Here is a 17594-nt window from a genome sequence, read left to right as displayed (position 1 = left end):
AGTGTGGGGTAGGCAGGAGGTTCTATAACTCACTAAGACTTGGGTTCCAATCCCAGGTTTGCCCAACACTGGCTTTGTAACTTTGGCAAGTCCTGGAATTTCTTGGAACCTCATTTCCTAATTCATAACCTGAGGGGATGCTTTTTGCGTTTAAGCAGAGGTATGAGGATTGAGATAAAAAGAATAAGTTGCCCAGCACTGGGCCTAGCATGTAGTAGGTGCTCAAAGTAATGACTCCCAATCTCAGAGTAAACCCCCATGCCCCACCCTGGTGAGAGCCATTCTTCCAAATATCTCGGTTGGGCATTTGGAGAAATAGAAGCATGGAGAAGTTAAGGTCTCTGGCTTGGCTGTGTCCAGAGGTGCCCTGGATACAGGACACCGGAATGCCTGCCAAACCCCAGGGCCGTCATGTGTGTGTGTGTGTGTGTGTGTGTGTGCGCGCGCGCGCTGACAGGATAGGCAGGAATCTCGCCATCTCTAGGCCAGCGAAGGTGCCCCGGTGCCAGGACCTCAGGCTGCAGGCTTCAGCCAAGGAATCCTTGGGCGCTCTGACTGAGCAGGACTCTTTCCCATCACCCTGCCTCTGGGGGAAGTGGGCCCAGGGAGAGAAGTGGCATATCCTAGGAGAATGAGGTCGGGAAGAATTTCCTGGAGAAGGAGGTCAAGGATCTTGGTTGTTCTGCTTCCTACCGCCTCTTACAGCCCTGGGGGTCTGGGCCACGGGGAGGCAGGGGGCTGTGTAGCTCATCCCTCCCAGGGGCAGAGTCACCAGAGAGGGATGGCAAGAAGTAGGAAGACGCAGGAAGAGATGCAGACTCAGCGGGCGGGGGTGGTGGGGATAGACCTGAGCCTCAGGAGACAGAGACAGACCTGCTCCCAGAGGGGGCAGGGGAGGCACACAGATCGACCTGTCCGCAAAGCGGGCCAGGGCAGCGGACTCAAAGACCGGGACTAGGCGGGGCCGGGGAGGGGGCGGGTCCCTGCCCCTTCTCCGCCCCCCCTCCCCGGGGCGTCACGTGGGGCGGGCGGAAGCGCCCGGCGGGGTGGGCGCGCCCGGGCTGCGGCCGCGAGTTGGCTGCGGCGGCGTGAGTCTGTGGCGGCGCCGGGACCCCGGGTTCCGCGTGGAGTCTCCGCTCACAACAGGTCAGTGCGGCGGCCCGGGCTTCCCCACCCTCCGCCCCTTCGCCAGTTGTGGCCCGGAGTTTCCCCATTCCGCAGAAGGGAACGCCGAGGCCGCGCGCCTCTCTACGCCCGGCGCCTACTTCCGCGGGCATTTCTCCCGGGTCGTGTTGTGTGTCCTCCTGTCTGGTGGTGGGGGTGGGGGTCGTCTCCTGAGGATGGTCGCGCAAGAGATTGTAGGGAGGAGGGCGAACTGGTGGGACAGGGGGCTTCCAGCCGTTAGTCCTTCGGTGACGGCTCCCGGGATCCGGAGCCAGCCTGCCCTCGGGCGTCTTGCTTTTCTCATCTGTGAAATGAAGGCTCCCACCCCGTTGACCTCGGAGGCCTTTACAGCTCTACACCTTCCTGTGACCTGTGCCCTGGACCTGGGTCTCCAGCGACCTTAGGCAGACTACTTCCGGTCTCTGCGCCTCGATTCCCCACCAGTAAATGGGGGCATGGCCTCCCAAGAGCCCCTACCTGGCCCAATTGCCGGAAAAAGGAGCAGGTGTGTGTTCACTGAATGGGGTCAAGCCGGGAGTGAGTTATTGGGACTGGAGAGAGCAGACTTGGAGTGCAGACTGCGGGGCGCGGACTGGTTTTTGATGCTGGGGAACTCTGGTCAGGAACCATCACAGTGTGGCTTTCTGGCATATGCGCCCTCCTCCCCCAAAGCTCCTGTCCTGAGGAGCCTTCCCTGATCCCCAGGTTTGGTGTCGGGGGAGGGCTGCAGGGGCAGATAGATATGGGGAGGTACTGAGAGAAGGATCTGACTGCACTGCTGAGAAGCAGGGTCCAGACAGAGGCACCAGGATGCCTGTCCTCGGAAGGCAGACAGTGCCCAGGCTGGGGGAGACCTCCCAGCAAGCTCATTACAGGGTAGAAGGAACTCAGCAGAGTCATGAAGACAGGTGCAGACAGGTACTGAGATGGAATCAAGGACTGGGACTCTTGGAGGGGGAGGGAGGGGGAGATGACTGGAATGGGCTTTAGCAGTTAAGTGGCAATTCACGAGGATAAGCACCCTCCAGAGGAGGGCATAGCTTGTGCAAAGGCAGGAACTGGCTTGGTGTGTTTGAGGCATGGAAAGGAGACAGTGTGGCTGCTGGAGGCAGCAGGGGCAGAGTGTAGAGAGAACTCTTTCCCGTGTCCCATGGCTGGTTGGGGATTGTCCAGACCCTGGCTTGGGGACCCTGCCTCCCCATTTGCCGCTTGTTCACTGGAGAAGGGCAAGAGGGGGTTGTCCCAGGCAGAGTCCTGACAACTGGTGCTGTGAAAGTGGGCAGAGGCAACCGGGGGCCCAGATTACCCCCAGGCTTTATTGGGGCATTCAGGCCTCCCCACTGGGCCCCAGCCTCACCCCCACCACCTCTCGGGCTCCAGCCATGCTTTTCTACACATCAAGCCTCAGCCCTTGTGCAGGTTGCTTGCCCCCCCCACCCCCCCGCAAAGTTTTCTCCCCATGCAAATCTCCTAGGTCCTTTGGGACTTCAGAGTTGGGCTGCTTATTGCCTCCTCCTGCCTAGCCTTTCAGGCCTGTGAGGTGGCACAGCTTAGGAAGGGCCTCCTTGGAGCTCTGTGGGGAAGGGACCTGCAGAGCCACGGGGATGGCTGGGACCTGGGGCAGTTCCTGTGCACTCACCAAACACTATGTGACTCTGCAAGTCCCCAGACTCCTCAAAACCTCCATTTCTCCATCTGCAGGGTGGGGTGATAAGCCGGGGTCCCATGCTCCAAAGAGAGGCTGTGCTGGGGCAAGAATTGGGCCTGAGTCCAAATCCTGCCCTCAGCAGTGTGTTTGACTGGAGAAAAGGGAGAACCTGGGGGGAAAGGGTCACTTCAGAAGGGGAAGGGGCTTCTGAGAGTCCTAGGGGCCAGTGATGGACTAGTGTAGTACTAAGCCTAGGGCATCCGCTGGAGAGAGGGGAGTCCCCTCCACTCTCCGGGGCCCTCTCCCCTCCCCTTTGGCCAAGCTCAAAGCCAGCCGGCTGGTGCCCAAACAAGTAGCCTCTGTTCCCGGGGTGGGGGGAGGGGAGGCAGGCCTTGGGCTCCAGGCCCGTCCATCCAGCGCTGACCCTGGCCCCCCGCCCTTCGCTTTGGATCTTAACCCTTGGGGCCCTGGGCTGCTTGAGGGCTGGCACCCATTGCTCACCTGCCGTCCCCTCCACCTCATTTCAGGCTCCTAAGGGTTCTGTGCAGCAGGAGGGGTGAAGTGGGACCTGAGTTGGAAATGGAGAAGGAAGGAGGGAATGGAGGTGAGAGGGAGGCTGGAGCAGATGTGGCCATGGACAGTTAGAGACCAGTTGGCCCAGAAACTTTTTTCACAGATGGGGAGACTGAGGCCAACGGCCAGAGATTGGACCATGATCATACAGCAAGCCCTGGTGGGGGTCAGGACTGACCCTGACTCCCAGTCTGAGCCCTCTTGGGGAAAGGAGGGTGAAAGGGAGGGAGTGCTCCTTGATTTGAGTACCTGCTGTGTACCTGACACTGCACATTTGTCACTGTATGTAACTTTCCATCATTCCGTGAGACAAGGATAACCTCCAGTAACAGGGGAAGAAACAGCCTCCGAGGGAGCTGAGTAATAACCTCAGTGAGAGTGACAGTGTCAGCAAATGGCACATAGCACAGTTGTTGGCACTTTTTTGTGTGTTAACCAGTTTCATCCACCCAACAACTCTGGAAGTTTGGTACCATTCTACAGATAAGGAAACTGAGGCACAGCGAGGTCGAGTAACTTGCCCAAGGCCGCAGCAAATAAGTGGGAGAGGCAGGATCAGGACCCAGGCATTTGCTCCTTTGGCCTGGTTTCCTGTCCCCCAGCCTGACCTCACCGCTTGAGCTCAGTCCAGGGTCCTGCGCAGTGAGGGCCTTTCCCCTGGGTGGGGGCCAAGGCAGCCTCCAGTGGACTTCGACCCCAGCTAAGCAGAGGGCCCTCCCTTCGGAGCAGAGGCCAGTCCTTCAGGCAACCCCTCTCACCCCGTCCTCTGGCCTCAGTCAGGCTGGACTCGTCCCCCTCCTCAGCCCTATGAAGGGGGGCATTTCATGTTTCAGGAAGGGGTTCTGTGCTCAGGGTGGTTGCCCCAGGAGTCTGAACAGCAGGAGGATATGGGGGGCCCTCAGAGATCCCTTACAAGTGTACCCCTGACAGCTTGGCCTGCCACAGACTCAGTACCAGTACCACCAGGCCTGATCAAAGACTACATCTTGTCCACGTAACCCCACCCCTGTCTGGCCCCAGACCTCTCCATTCCAACCAGGGCTCCAGGGAGGACAGTCCTAGCCCAAAGAGGCCAGTGACCCCTGGTGTCAGGGATGGCCTGGGTGGGGGGCAGTGCATGGTTGACCTCCACAATGACCTTCCTGGGGAATTTGTCTGGCTCAGCCTTTGGAGCATAGTTCAGAAGAGAAGAGTCTGTCCCAAAGTCAGGACATCTGTCCCTGACCGTTGGGGCAATTGGAGGGGCTAGGAGGGGATGTGGAATTAAGAGACCAGTTCAATAACAAAATTATTATTTAATAGTAATAATAGTAATAATAGTTGCTGGAGCTACTGTTTTTGGAAGCTTGCTGTGTACCAGGTGCTGTGCTAAGCATTTTATGTGCAGATTTCGTTTAATCCTCAGCAATAGTCTTAAGAGACAGGCACTGTTCCCATTTTACAGATGAGGAAACTGAGGCCCAGAGAAGTTAAAGTGATTTGCCCAAGATCATCCATTGCGTAGAAGTGCCTGGAGTCTGAATTTCTATTGCTTCACAGTGAGAACCCTGAGCGCTGGGACACACTGCAGGCAGAGGAGATCCAAACCCTGTCCTACCCCGGGAACTCCCAGTCGGAGTGGTGGGCAGGGACTGGAGGGCCGCCTGGTCAGGTGACATTGGTGGTGACCAGCCGTGGGGGTGGGATGCCTGCAAGGGCATCCTGCTTGCAGACTGGACTGACTCCTGTCAAGTCCTCAGCCCCCATGGGCCTAGCTCTAGGATGAGCACTTCCTGGGAGTCTGCTCACTGCTTTTGTCCTGTCCTGTCCACTCGGGACACTGTTGAATACGGTGGTCCTCGCAGACCATTGAGCTGATGAGGAAACGGAGGTCAGTAGAAGTTATGTGACTTGCATATGGTCTTTCAGCCAAGAAAAGGGAGAGCTGGCGCTGGCACCCAGGCAGGGGGCTCTGAGGCCTGTGGGTCACCTCCCTGCCTGGGCCTGGTCAGGGCCTCGTGAGCTTCCTTCAGACACTGCCCACCTGCTTTGTCACAGGGTCCAAGCCTTTCTCCCTGGTCAAACCGGGGTCCTGACTCCTCTTAAGGTGCCTCTTAAGGGACCTGGTACAGCTGGGTGCCAGTGGTTGAATGAACAAATCTGGGGAACATGGTTCCAGAGCTAAGAGGCCAAGAAGCAGGGACCAGCTGTGGTTAAGAGTGTGGTGCTCAGGCCCAGGGGGGTCCAGAGAAGGATTCAGGGGTGAGAGAAACCCCCAGCCCCAGGGAAAGATGTGGCAAAATCTTGCTCCTCTTCATTGTCTCCATTGTTGTGTAGGGCAAAGATTGTGAAGGTAAGGGGGAGGGAGAGGAGGATTGGGACCTTTCATGGCCATCCCTCTGTCCGCATTCCCAGGGCCGGGAGCCGGAGGTCACACCTGGAATCTCAGCTGCCCAGGGCTCCTGGGGGAGCCTGGCCGGCGCTGCCTCCTTCTGCCAGGTCGGTGCTGGCTCGGCCCCTAGGACAAGGGGAGCAGCAGCAGGGCTGAGCTGCCACTGCGTATCACCCCCAGGGGCCTGAGTCTCCTCTGCCACCTTCCCTACTGCCCCAGAGGGCACTGCCCCGCCCCTGGGCATCCCCTTCTCTCCTCCCCTTCTTCCTACCATGATGCAGGGCTGTGCCTCTGCCTGTAATCAGGCCTGGAGTCAGGAGCCTGTGGTCTGTCCCTGGCCTCCCCTGGCCTCAGAGTCAGTGAGAGGCCTCAGGCTGGTCGCTTATCTTCAGTGGACTCAGCTTCCCTGGAGCTTCAGGGAGGGAGCAGGAAGCAGCAGCTCCTGGGACCTCCCAGGGTCACCAGCCCCCAGGTGTGGACAGGTTGGGACAGGAACCAGCCAAACAGGGCAGGTGAGGCTTCTCCCTTCCTCTCCGCTCCCATCCTCCCTCTTCCCACTTTGGGCAGCTGGGATTTTAGGATTCTGAGTGAGATTCTCGGCATCAGGGAGTCAAGGATTCTAAGGTTTTATGTGCCCGCAATTCCCAGCTTCTGAATTTCAGAAATTCTAGGTTCCAAGAGCCTGCAAAGCCTTGAATTGGGCTGGGTGGACCCTGAGTTGAGGCTGAGCCTTGTGCCACACCTTGGCTGGCTGGCGTCAGACAGACAAGGCCTGGAGAGTTTCTCGGGGCTGCTGGGGGGGGCAGTGGCCCAGCTGGCCTCCTGGCTCCGTGTGCTGTCTGCATGTACCACCTGCAGCATACACACCCGGCTGCCCTCTTTTAAGAAATCTGAGGACGAGGCTCGGGAAGGGACTAGGTGGTAGAAGAAGAGAGAGCCATCTTGGGGGAGAACGGGAAGGGGACGGACAGGGGCCAGGCCTCCTGTTACTCGCTGGTGGTGGGACTGTCCTCCTGGATTCCAGGACGCGGTTGAGGGGAGGCCCAGGGAGGGCTGGTGGCTGGCCGGGTCACACAGCAAGATCTGAGCCACTCTGCTGGGCGAACCAGGTCCTCCTGGGGCCAGCATGGGATGTGGCTCAGCAGGCCCAGGTCCAGCCTTGATGGGCCAGTGCCAAGCTCAAGGACCCCAACAGAGTCGTGGACGGAGACCTGGTCCCAGGAGCCCGAAGGGAGGCGTTGCCCCTCCTCGGGGGTCAGGGAGGCTGGGCCTTGGCTGAGGGCCTTCGAGTATTTCGCAGTGCCTCCTCCAGCTCCTTCCCGTGCCCATCAGGAGCACAGCAGCTGCCCTCAGAGGGCCCTGGGCATGGGAGTGGGAGCTGCCATGTGGAGGGGAGGCGTGTTGCCTCCCCATGAGGAAAATGCCTTCCTCCTGGAAGACTTCCTGGCTGGGTGAGACCACATCCCCCTGGGGGAACTGTGTGTGCTTGTGTGCACACGCGTGTGCTCCCTCGTCCTTAGAGGGAGGACCTGTGCTGTTGCCGTCTGTGGGTGTGATCAGCGTTTGGTGTCCCAGTGGTTTGAGGTAGGAGGTGCCCGGTGCTGCACCGGTTGATATGTGAGCTGGCGAGGCTTTTACCCACTTGAGTGGGGCCCTTCATCTAGGCGGGCCGCTGTGTGGGTCTGCAGTAAAATGGGACAATTTGTTCCCAAAGGCTGCCCCAACCTGGTAGGCAGAAACGGACCTCCCTGAGGGGAGGGTTGGGGACTGAGCTTTGCCAGATGACAACAGGACAGCTTTGGGGTGGGGTCTCTCTTGCTTGGTGAAGGGGTGCCAGAGCCTCAGCTGAAGGCCTACCTCTCCCCTCAGACCGGGGCTATTCCTCCTCCTTCTGTTTCCTTCTCAGTTCTAAAGATGGACCTGCCAACCCTAGGGAGGCCAAAGACCCAGGGAGCATCTAGTGGTTCTGGCCCAGGACATGAACCAGGACACTCATCTGCCTCTACTGCCTGTGGCCTGAAAACCCGTATTTCGCAGTGCAGGGCCAGCCTAGCCCACTTGGAGGTGGGGGGTTGCTCCAGTATCTCTAGGGTCACCTGAGGGGACCTTCCCCTCCCAGTTCTTCCAAGGAGCAGGCTAGTGGAAGTGGGGGGCTCAGGTTGGGGTCCTGGGTCCTGGTCCTGACTCATGTGGCCCTGGTTAGGTTCTTGCCCCTCTCGGGGGCTCACTACCCCTTCTGGAAGTAGGGAGGGTCGGATTAGGTGGTTCCTAAATGCCTGAGGAGCAGGTGGTTGGGTGTGGGGTCCCAGGAGTAGGCAGGGCTGGGGTCTGGCAGGCAGGAGGGGAGAGCTATAACTGGGTGGGCTCTGGGGGGAATGGGAGGTGCCTGGTCTGGGAGGCTGGAGGCCAAGTTCTGGCTACACTTCAACCACTGATTGCACTGTGACTTTGGGCACATCATCACTTGCCTGGGCTACTTGCTTGCCATGTGTAAAACTGGGAGATGTTCGTTCAATCATAGATATTCACGGTGAGCCAGCCTCGGGCTGGTAGCTGGGGACACAGAGGAATCAGCCCCTGGTCTTGCCTTCAGGGAGCACACAGCCAGGGCTAGGGGTGAGAGAGAGAGAGTGTATGTGACACGGTCAGAGATGGTGACATCCTGGTGTGATCAGGGCTGTGACCATGGGAGTCAAAGACTGCTTCCTGGAGCAGGTGACACTTACACTTGAAGAGTGAGGTAGAGAAAGACGTTTCAGGCAGAGGGAACAGTATAAGCAAAATTCTGGAGGCAAAGTGTCAGGCATTGGAGGTGGAGGGAATGGGACTGGAGAGGAGGAGCAAGTGGCAGGAGCCAGAGGGTGGAGGCCTTTGGACCCCTGCTGGATAGTGGGGAGCCTTGGAAGCGGTAGGCAGGCAGAGGAGAGGCAGCACCTGCCTTGAGTCGGGGGTCGGGGGTGGTTGGTCTCAGAGGCTCCGGGAAGTCTAGGGTACTTCTCACCTGCTCCGGAGAATGGTTGAGGGGTGGGCAGCATGAGGCGGGGTCGGAGAGTCAGCACTTGCCCGGTGTGGGTGAGGGCTCCCCCAGCAGCGCTTATCAGGCCAGCACAGCAGGAAGTGGCTGGGGCAGCCTCCGAGGTGGAGAGTAGGGGCAGGCCCAGCCTGGAGGGTGCCAAGCGCCTCAGAGTCTAATCTTTGACTCCTAGACCTCCGGTCTGAACCTTGACACCTGCCTTGGCCAGCCCTCCCTCTCCCTACCCGTCCAGCAGGCCCCGTCCCGTGCTCCTGAGGAGGGTGAGTCAGGCCTTTGTGGATGTCCATTTGTCCATGTCACACTGTTTATCGAGCATTTGCTGGGCACTTCTAGCCATTGGGGATGGAGCTATGAATGAGACAGTGCCCCTGCCTTCCAGCTGAGAAGACTGACGGTGAACAAATGAATAGATAATTCAGTGCCCCACAGTGATAAGTGGGATGCTGAAGAATGAGACAGGCTAAGAGACTGAGGGGGCACTCCCTTTTACATGGAGTGCTCAGGGAAGGGATCCCTAGTGTTTGAGAAGGTGCCGGACGTGGTAGTGAGTCACGCAGACGTCTGGAAGAGCCGTCGAGGCAGAGGGAGCGCCAGTGCCCAGCCTGGCCTGGAGGTGGCAGCACACGGAGTGGGCTGGAAGAGCCGCGGTGTGGCGGTGGCAGGGACAGGCTTTGGCTTTTACTCGGAGGAGGTGGGAAGTCGCTGGGGAATGAGAACTGGTCGGGTTTGGGATCTGTTTTGAAGGCATTTTTACATTTTTTCCTCACAAGCCTGCAAGGTGGAGCTGTCATAATTCCCATGATACAGATGATGGAACTGATACTCATCTGAATTCCCAAGCCTCACAGCAGTGGGAAACTCTGTCTGCCTGCCTGTCTGTCGCCCGTGCTCCATCCCCAAAGACTCTGCTGCTCTTCACGGCTTCCTGCTGTCTAGACAGCAAGGGCGAGTGTCTCAGCTTGGTCTTCAAGGCCCTTCTCAGCCTGCACACACCCTCCCTCTCCTTTTCCGGCCTGACCTGCCTGTGTCCTCCCTGGTCCCTGCCTGTCTCTGCACTGTCCCCACTGAGGAGATGGAGAGGAGGGAGGGGCCCAGGCAGATTCAGATTCTAGCTCCTGTGTGATCTTGGGCAAGTTACTTAACCTCTCTGAGGCTCAGTTTCTGCCTCATCTGTACAGTGGGCTAAAACCATCCACTTTCTCAGTTGTCGTGAGGATTATGTGAAACAATCCGTGTAATGTGTTTAGCACAGTGCCTGGTAGATGGTAAGCACTCCATAACCACAACCTTCTGTTTTAAGCAGGGACGGCTGGATCGGATAAGTGGGTTAGAATGTTCCCTATGAGTTGGAGAGGAGAGGCTGAGTCAAGGAGTCTTTCTTGTCTGCTGTCTGATTATATGGGCGGGAGGCTGAGCTCACACATCAAATTGGGGGCCAGAGCCTGTGGGGCTGGTCCCCCGTCTCCCTCCCTTCGGGCCCCTGCCCTGCCTGTCTGGTCACCTCTACCCCACCAAGGCCGGTAGCTTCCCCTTTCAGGTGCCAGTAGGAAGGGGCCCACTGATCTTCTGGCTTCTCTGTTCCAGGGGCCACCTAGGGAGAGGGCAGGTCCGGGTCCCTGTTCTCCTGGGCTACTAGTTCTGGGGTGCAGGGGAGCCCCAGGCCCCTGGGGTGGGCAGGTGCATCAGGTTCCTGCTCAGCTCAGAGAGGATGGAGTCGAGTTGCCTTGTGAGCAACTCACTGTCCTGTGTGAGGACTCACACAGGAGCTTGTCCTGTGAGCAAGTCTTTGACTCTGGTTCTGTCCACTCCTGCCGCCCCGGAGTCTGTCGTCAGCCCTGTGCACTCCCACCCCCCTGTGGTCAGCCCTGGTTCTGCCTCATTTACGGTATTGAGTCCTCTCCCGCCATGGGGGGCAGTGATCACAGAGGAGAATCTTCCTGGAGTCACTCTGTAGCACCTCAGGCTCCCCCTTGCCTGTGGGGGGAGGTGCGCCCTGCCCTGCTCTGCCTGGGAAGTCCCCCGCCCAGTAGGTGTGTCTGTGACCCAGAGGCAGGGCACCAAGCTAGAGCCTGGGGTGCTCCTGGTCAGAGTGCCCCAGGTCTCCACAGGTGCTCTGGGGCTGGTTGGGTCACCCTTTAAGGTGGCCTGAAGAGTGAAGGGTAGGGGCGGGTAGGGAAGGTGGGTATGGGTCAGGGTTAGGGTGGGGAGCTCACCTGGTGGTGGGTTAGAGGAGTAGGTTAGAGGGTGCCCTGGCTGCAGGCAGGGAAGGGTAGGGGGCAGGGAGGAGGGCCCAGGAGTCCAGGCAGGCTGGGGAGGCCTGGGTGGTGGGGGCAGCGGGGATGGAGAGGAGGGGGTGTGTGGAAAACATAGTAATGAGGAGGCAGTTGGGGGAAGGGGAGGGAGTGGTCCAGAGTGATCCTTTTGGAGGTGGGGGTACGTGGTGGGGCCGAGGGGGATCAGTATGTCATAGACTCTGACAAGGCCTGGAAACCAAACCATTAAACTTTCAGCTTCTTTATTTACAAGTGAGGTACTTCAGACGTTCACACTTCACCCCCACACCTCACTCCCTCTCTGACCCTCTCCAGGGTGGGGCTTGAGCACGAGGAGGGCCCAGGTGAGGTTTAGGGGAATGTGGGTGAGGCTCGGGGCTGGGGTGGGGTCAGATGCTATCTAAAGCACAAGCCACAGGGACCCTGGAGTCTCGAGTTTGCTCATGGACCTCAGTCCGTTTCCCACTTGAAGGTCCGTGGGCTGCACTCTGCTACTGGCCTCTGGGTCCCCGGGCAGGGCGACCTTATTTGATAAGCTTTGTCTCAGACCTTTGGGAGGGTAAGACGGTGGGGGGAGGGAGCAAGCTTTGGGTCTGTTTCTCATTCTTCAGTCCAGATGGCCCAGGAAATCAGCAGTTTCGTTTGCAATAGTTTTCGTAGTAGTCTATGCGTGTTGTATTTAAAATCATAACGCTACTTTATAATGATGGTTTTGGGGAACAAACTGGAACAAACTCCATTCTAATAGACTTAAAATACTTTTATCATTTTTTCTTGTAATTATTAAAGTGATGAGCAACTGTAAAAACTTTAAACAGTATAGACATGAAAGTTGTAGAAAGTGATAGTCTTTCATGATTGGGGTGGGAGTTAGGGCTAGGCCTGAAATTGAGGTCAGGGATGTCACTGTCCCTTAGTCTTTAATGTGTCTTGGTCATGGATAAAACTGCTTTTACATTTTATTAGGGGGGTGTTAATGGGGCTGCCCCAAGGAGGTTGTTAAAATATCCTGCCTCTCACCAAGGCCACTGTATGGATGTGTGTGTTGTACACTGCGCAAGGGTACCTAGTGGGGGGAGGAGGGGGAGATCTGGGAGAAGGAGGACTGAAACCCAGTTTGCTCAGAGGCTCCGCCTAGGTTGGCGGCAGCCCTGCTTTCCCCAGAGAGGGAAGCTGGTGAGTTTAGTGTGGGATGGGGAATGTGCGGTGCCTGGGGCCACCCAGGAGGAGGTCCAGGGTGCAGTGGGGTATGCAGTCTGGAGCCCTGCAGGGGACATGGCTGGAGACAGAGTGTGGTAGTCATTGGTATCTGGGGTGCTGAGAACTCCAGGATGCTGAGAGGGTCCAGACTAGAGCCTGGCTACAAGGCCGGCACCCAGGGCTCCTCTGGTCAGGGCCAGCCAAGGCCTTGGGGCTAGGAGCAGGAACTGTCTGTCTCAGCAGTAGAGGAGTGAGCAGAGGATGAGTGAGCGTGGCCTCTAGTACACACGTGGTGACGTGTCACGGTCATCTGGGTGACAGCTCTGCTTTGTGGAAGGGGAAGCTGAGACTCAGAATGTGACGTGACTTGCCCAGGGCTTCAGGCAAGAAGTGTCGGGGCCAGGTCTGGAACCCAGGCGTGCCTTGCGATTCGCGGGGAGGGCGCTCTGGCCTGGAGTCCAGGGACTCGCCAGTAGCCCCCAGCTCCCAGCAGGTGGCTGAGGCTGCTCTTTATGCACCCAGGTCCTTGGGGCTAGGAACAGGAAGTCACTGCCCTGAGGGCTGCTCCTTGTCAGCCCCCTCCATTCGTGGGACCCCAGAGGACAGGCTGGCGCCACAGATGGGGTGGGGCAGAAATCCGGTGCCGGGGCCAGTGACAGGGCAGAGACTTGGGGCTGGAGTAGGGCAGGAGACCCCTGTTTTGCCTCCTTGGGACCAGTATGCAGTGGCCATGAGTCCCTGAGAGACAGAAAATAGGCTTCTTGGCCCAGCAGTGAGTCAGCTGGCCGCCCGAGGGCCCACCTGCTGCCTTGCCTGGCAGGGCTGAGGGAGCTGGCTTCTGCAGAGGGGCGGGGGCCGCTTCTGCACCCTCTGCGCCAGGAACCCTGCCCCCACCTAGTTCCTCATATCTAAGGGAAGTGTCTCCAGTCCTCTTGCCTGCATTAGCGGAGTCCTGCGAACACCCAGGCGGGCGGCAGACCCAGGTGGCCCTGCCCATAGGTATCGCCTGATGATTGGGCTGGGGGGTGGGGGTGGGGGGATTGGGCATCGTGAGGCTCAGGGGCAGTTGTGCACACTCGAGTTGTTGGTAGGGAGTGTGGGGACTGAAAGCTGTGTGTGTGGCGGGGGCAGGTCTGCTGTGTGGCTGCTGTGTGGGGTGGGAGATGTGTGTCCCAGGAGGTTGTGTGAGGTGTATGTTTGTGGTATGGGTGTGGTGTGGTTTGTAGACCTGGCCTGGCCAAAGCTGGGTGTGTACTGTCCTTGGTTCTTGTGTGGGGAGCTCTGAGGGGTTTTCTGCCCAGGCTGCCTGGGGTGGGAGGCTGTGCAGGAGAGGAGGAGGTGAGGGGCGACAAGCTCAGGCCTCAGGTCTGGACTGCTGGGGCTGCCTTCCTCCCCTCCTGCTGCCCGCACCGCTGGGGCGTGCTTTGAACCCAGAGCACAGCTCTGTGCAGAGGGGGAGCTGAGGGTGCAACCTGGGGCAGGGTCTTGGCCGAGGGGGCTCTGGAGCTGAGTGTAGAGGGAATTAGGACCTTCAAGGCTGCCCTGACCCAGGCCTGACTGTCGCATGCAAATCGGAATGCAAAGGAGGCTCACAACCACACTGGTCAGCAGGCTCTGCGGGTGACCGAGGGAGGGCGGGACCCCAGACTTCCCTGAGTGTTACTACTGTCCTTTCACAATCTTGTTCCTAGCACACTGAAATCCCGTCGTCTCTGGATTGGCCGGGTCCTTTCCCATCCCTGGGCCTTGCACACTCCTTTCTTTTAGCCTGGAAGGACAACCTCCTACTTACCCTTCCAGGCCCAGCTCAGGAGTGCCCTCTGAAGCCCTGCTGAGTCCTCCAGACAGAGGCAGTCACATCCTCTGAAGGCCCCATTGGCTCTAGCAAGGGACCTGGGCAAGTTTCCACCTCACACGGCCTCCGTGAAGTGGGGTAAAAATCCCAGGCCTTGGGGTTGTCCTGAGGACGACCGAGAGCGAGGTGCAAATCTGCAGGGGCTGGGCATGCGGTGGGCACTTAGAGAGTGAGGTGGGAGTGTGCCCCTCCTTGGAGAAGGCTCTGGGCCACCTTCCTGCTGGACTGGCGGAATTTGTGTCCCTAGTCAGTATGGGCAGGGATGGCACGAGGGAGATGCTGGGCTGGGATAGAGAAGGGGCAATGAGATTTAAACTCTGCCCTTGGGGGTTGAATTGGTAGTTAGAGGACAGAAGGGCGAAAGCTTTGGCTCCAGCCAGAGGGACTCAGGCCAGACTTGAAGAAGGACTGGCTGGCAAAGATTAGAGATTCCAGACGACCCTTACTTACCTCTGGACTGAGTGCCCTTGTGAACCCAGCCAGGTCCCGGGCTCTACTGTGGAGGGCAGGGGAGACAAGAGGGGGTGCAGACTCTCAGGATACCCCAGGCCAGGCTGGGGGTTGGGTGGAGGTGGACCCCACAAATGGAACAACCAGAGATAGAGCAGGAGCAGTGCTGAGCTGCATGGCTCAGCCTCCGAGGCCTAGGAGCCCGAGGGGGCTGTCAGGGAGGACTTTCTGGAGGAAGCAGCCTGAAATCAGTACCTGAAGGTGGGAGGATGTGGTTTATTTACTCATTGTCAGCAGACAGTTTCGGGGGCTCTCATGTGCCAAGCTGGTGCCTGGTGCAAAAAGTGAACCGGAGGGAGTCGTGGGCCAGCGCAGCCTGGCCGGGGCTGGGGGTATATCATGGACGGTTTGGGCAAGTCATTTCCTCCCTGTGGGTGTTCGTTTCTTCATCTGTGAACGTCAGGGCTGGAGCAGGTTGAGTGACGGCAGAGGAGCTGGACCTGAGGGTGCTGGGAACATGGAAGGGCTTGGAGCAGGGTTGGGACTGTGGCTGGCCCAGCAGAGAGGCACTGCGGGGAGACGGGAGAACAGGGGCGAGTGGAGTGGTGGGGTGTTGAAGTCTGCGCTGGGCCCTTGGGGTGGAGGAGGGGAATCCCCCAACTTGTAGCCCTGCTGTCGCAACAGGATGACACTCCCCTCTGCTGGGTCCCTGCTTCCCTGGGGGTGGAGACTTGGTGATGTGTCGTGGCAGCTGAAGGGCTTCAGCCTCCAAACCAGGGCCAGGATTCGGCGGGTGAGGAGTAAGTGGGCACTTGCCTCGGATGCAAAATATAGGAGGAGTGCCAAAAAGCTCAGTAATCCAGATAAGTGATATTTTTAAGCAATATTTTTTTAAAAATCAAAATTAATGGGAAAAAAACCCCAAGATAAACAAAATATCAAAATTTTAAATAAAGAGGTTCAGTATTGCCATTCTTTCTTTGCCCCAGGCTCTAGCCTGACTCAGCAAGATACTGCTCCAAACTTCATTTTTCTAGGAGCTGCCTCCTCCAAGAAGCCTTCCCTGACCCAGCCAGGGCCCTGTGGGCTGTTTTCGCTGGCTGGGTCATGTTTGACCTCCTCCAGCCTGAGGTGCCTGGTCCAGGTCTGAGGTCTGGCTCATGCTTTCAGCGCCTTGAACAGCTCTGCCCTAGAGAGGTGTCAGTGCGGAGTCCCCGGAGTCCCCGAGTCTGACCTTGGCCTGAAGGCTTTAGTGCAGGAATAGGAACTTGAGAGAGGCCCAGGAGGGGGTGGGGCCCTTCTCGGGGACAGAATTGGTTTCCTGTTTCCCCGCCCTGGTCATTCCCCTAGGGTGGCTGGGGCCTTCATCACTCAATCCGTGTTGAACCCTTAGAACAGTGCCTGGCCCGCAGCCGCCGCCGTTATCGTTCTTGACCACTTTGGAGAGGCAGTGAACAGAGTGATTGAGAGTCGAGAGCTGCACCATCCAAGACAAACAGAATGTGAGCCACAAGTGCCATTTAAAATGTTCTGGTAGTCACATTAAAAAGAAACTATTTTATAAATAAAATTGAAATTAATTTTAATATGTTTTATCCAAGTATCCAAAATATTATAATTTCATTATGTAATAAATAGAAAAAAATTATTGAGTTATTTTATATTCTTGTGTTTTGTACTAAGTCTTCAAAAGCCAATATGTAGTTTATACAGCACCTCTTATTATGCATCCACATCTTGGGTGTTCAGTAGCCATCTGTGGCTACTACTGGTTGCTGTATTGGACAAAGCAGACCTAGACTGTATTCAAACTGCCCCATCCTAGCTGTGTGACTTTGGGCAAGTTACTTAACCTCTCTGTGCCTCAGTTTCTTCATCTTAAAGTATGAGGTACGTACCTCATAGGGTTCCTGTGAGGATTGAATAATACAAGGTGCTCAGGTACCTGGCATATGGTAAGGACTATTTATGTTGTCTATTGTTCTTTTTTTAAAATTGTCATTTAAGTAGCACTGCCATTTTGTCCCCAACTCTTTCTGAAGTACTAATTACTTAAAATTTATTTTTAAAATACTCACTTTTAAAATGTATACCTATTTTACTCCCATCCTAAGAAATAATCTTGGAGTCTACCTAAGATGAATACCTAACTAGTAAATTAAAAATGTTCACGAATACCCGCTAAAGCCATCACGCAGAGCCCAGCAGTTAGCGGCTGACCCTGCCCATTCTGTTACCAGAGCAGGAACCGTGGCTCTGCCCCAGACCTGCCTGTTCCTCCAACTCCCAAACAGCACCTGGGCCATCTGCTCTGTGTGGTGGCCCGCCCTTAGGATGGCCGTTCCCTTCTCCTCCTGCCTGGAAACACCCTCTTTGGGCTCCCACACGTGTTTAGGAGCAGGGCGCCTAGGGTCTCATGCCCCTGCCTCAGTTCCCCCTTCCCCGTCCTCACCCCACCCCGTGGCTCCCAGGCTTGGTGGAGGGGGTCCTGTCTCCCCAGGTCTCCCCAGGGTCCCCCATCTCTCTCTGACAGGCTATGTGTTGTGAGGGTGACTGCCTCAGTCATAGAGCTGCATCTGGCCCTCCCTGTGTCCTCCCTGGGGCTCATCCAGCCTCCTGGCCAGGCCCCTACACATCCCAGCTGCTGGTCCTGGGGGAGGGCCCGAGAATGGGGAGTCTTGACTCCCCTTTACCACCTGAGTGGCCCCCACCTCTGAGCAGTCCTGTCTGTCTGCCTCCTCACCCCCGCTGGAAGGCCTTCCTCTCGTCTAACCTCCATCCCCAGGCTTCTGTTAGGCTCCCGGAACCCTGCCTTCCTCTTCCTTCTCCTCCTCTCCCCTCTTCCCCTTCTCTTTTTTTTTTTATTTTAATTTTATTTACTTATTTTTCCCCCAAAGCCCCAGTAGATAGTTGTATGTCATAGCTGCACATCCTTCTAGTTGCTGTATGTGGGACACGGCCTCAGCATGGCCAGACAAGCGGTGCATCAGCGCGCGCCCGGGATCTGAACCCGGGCCGCCAGCAGT

General features: G+C 57.4%; 1 protein-coding gene across 2 annotated transcripts in view; it reads left to right on the top strand.

Moving 5' to 3' along the window:
• Window positions 1-1069: 1069 nt before the first annotated feature.
• Window positions 1070-17594, top strand: part of ARAP1 (ArfGAP with RhoGAP domain, ankyrin repeat and PH domain 1) — a 60919-nt gene continuing 44394 nt past the window's right edge. Inside the window, exon 1 of one of the 2 annotated variants that reach the window (XM_087433407.1) lies at window positions 1070-1146. The gene's annotated coding sequence lies outside the window, so the exon portion shown is untranslated. Of the gene's footprint in view, window positions 1147-13244; window positions 13263-17594 lie in introns of those variants that run through there. The other variant, XM_087433408.1, reaches the window with a different exon arrangement.

Source organism: Ceratotherium simum, chromosome 7, assembly GCF_057802395.1.
Source record: "Ceratotherium simum simum isolate JZ-2026a chromosome 7, ASM5780239v1, whole genome shotgun sequence".
NCBI classification, from domain to species: domain Eukaryota; kingdom Metazoa; phylum Chordata; class Mammalia; order Perissodactyla; family Rhinocerotidae; genus Ceratotherium; species Ceratotherium simum.
This window is presented reverse-complemented; position numbering and strand designations above follow the sequence as displayed.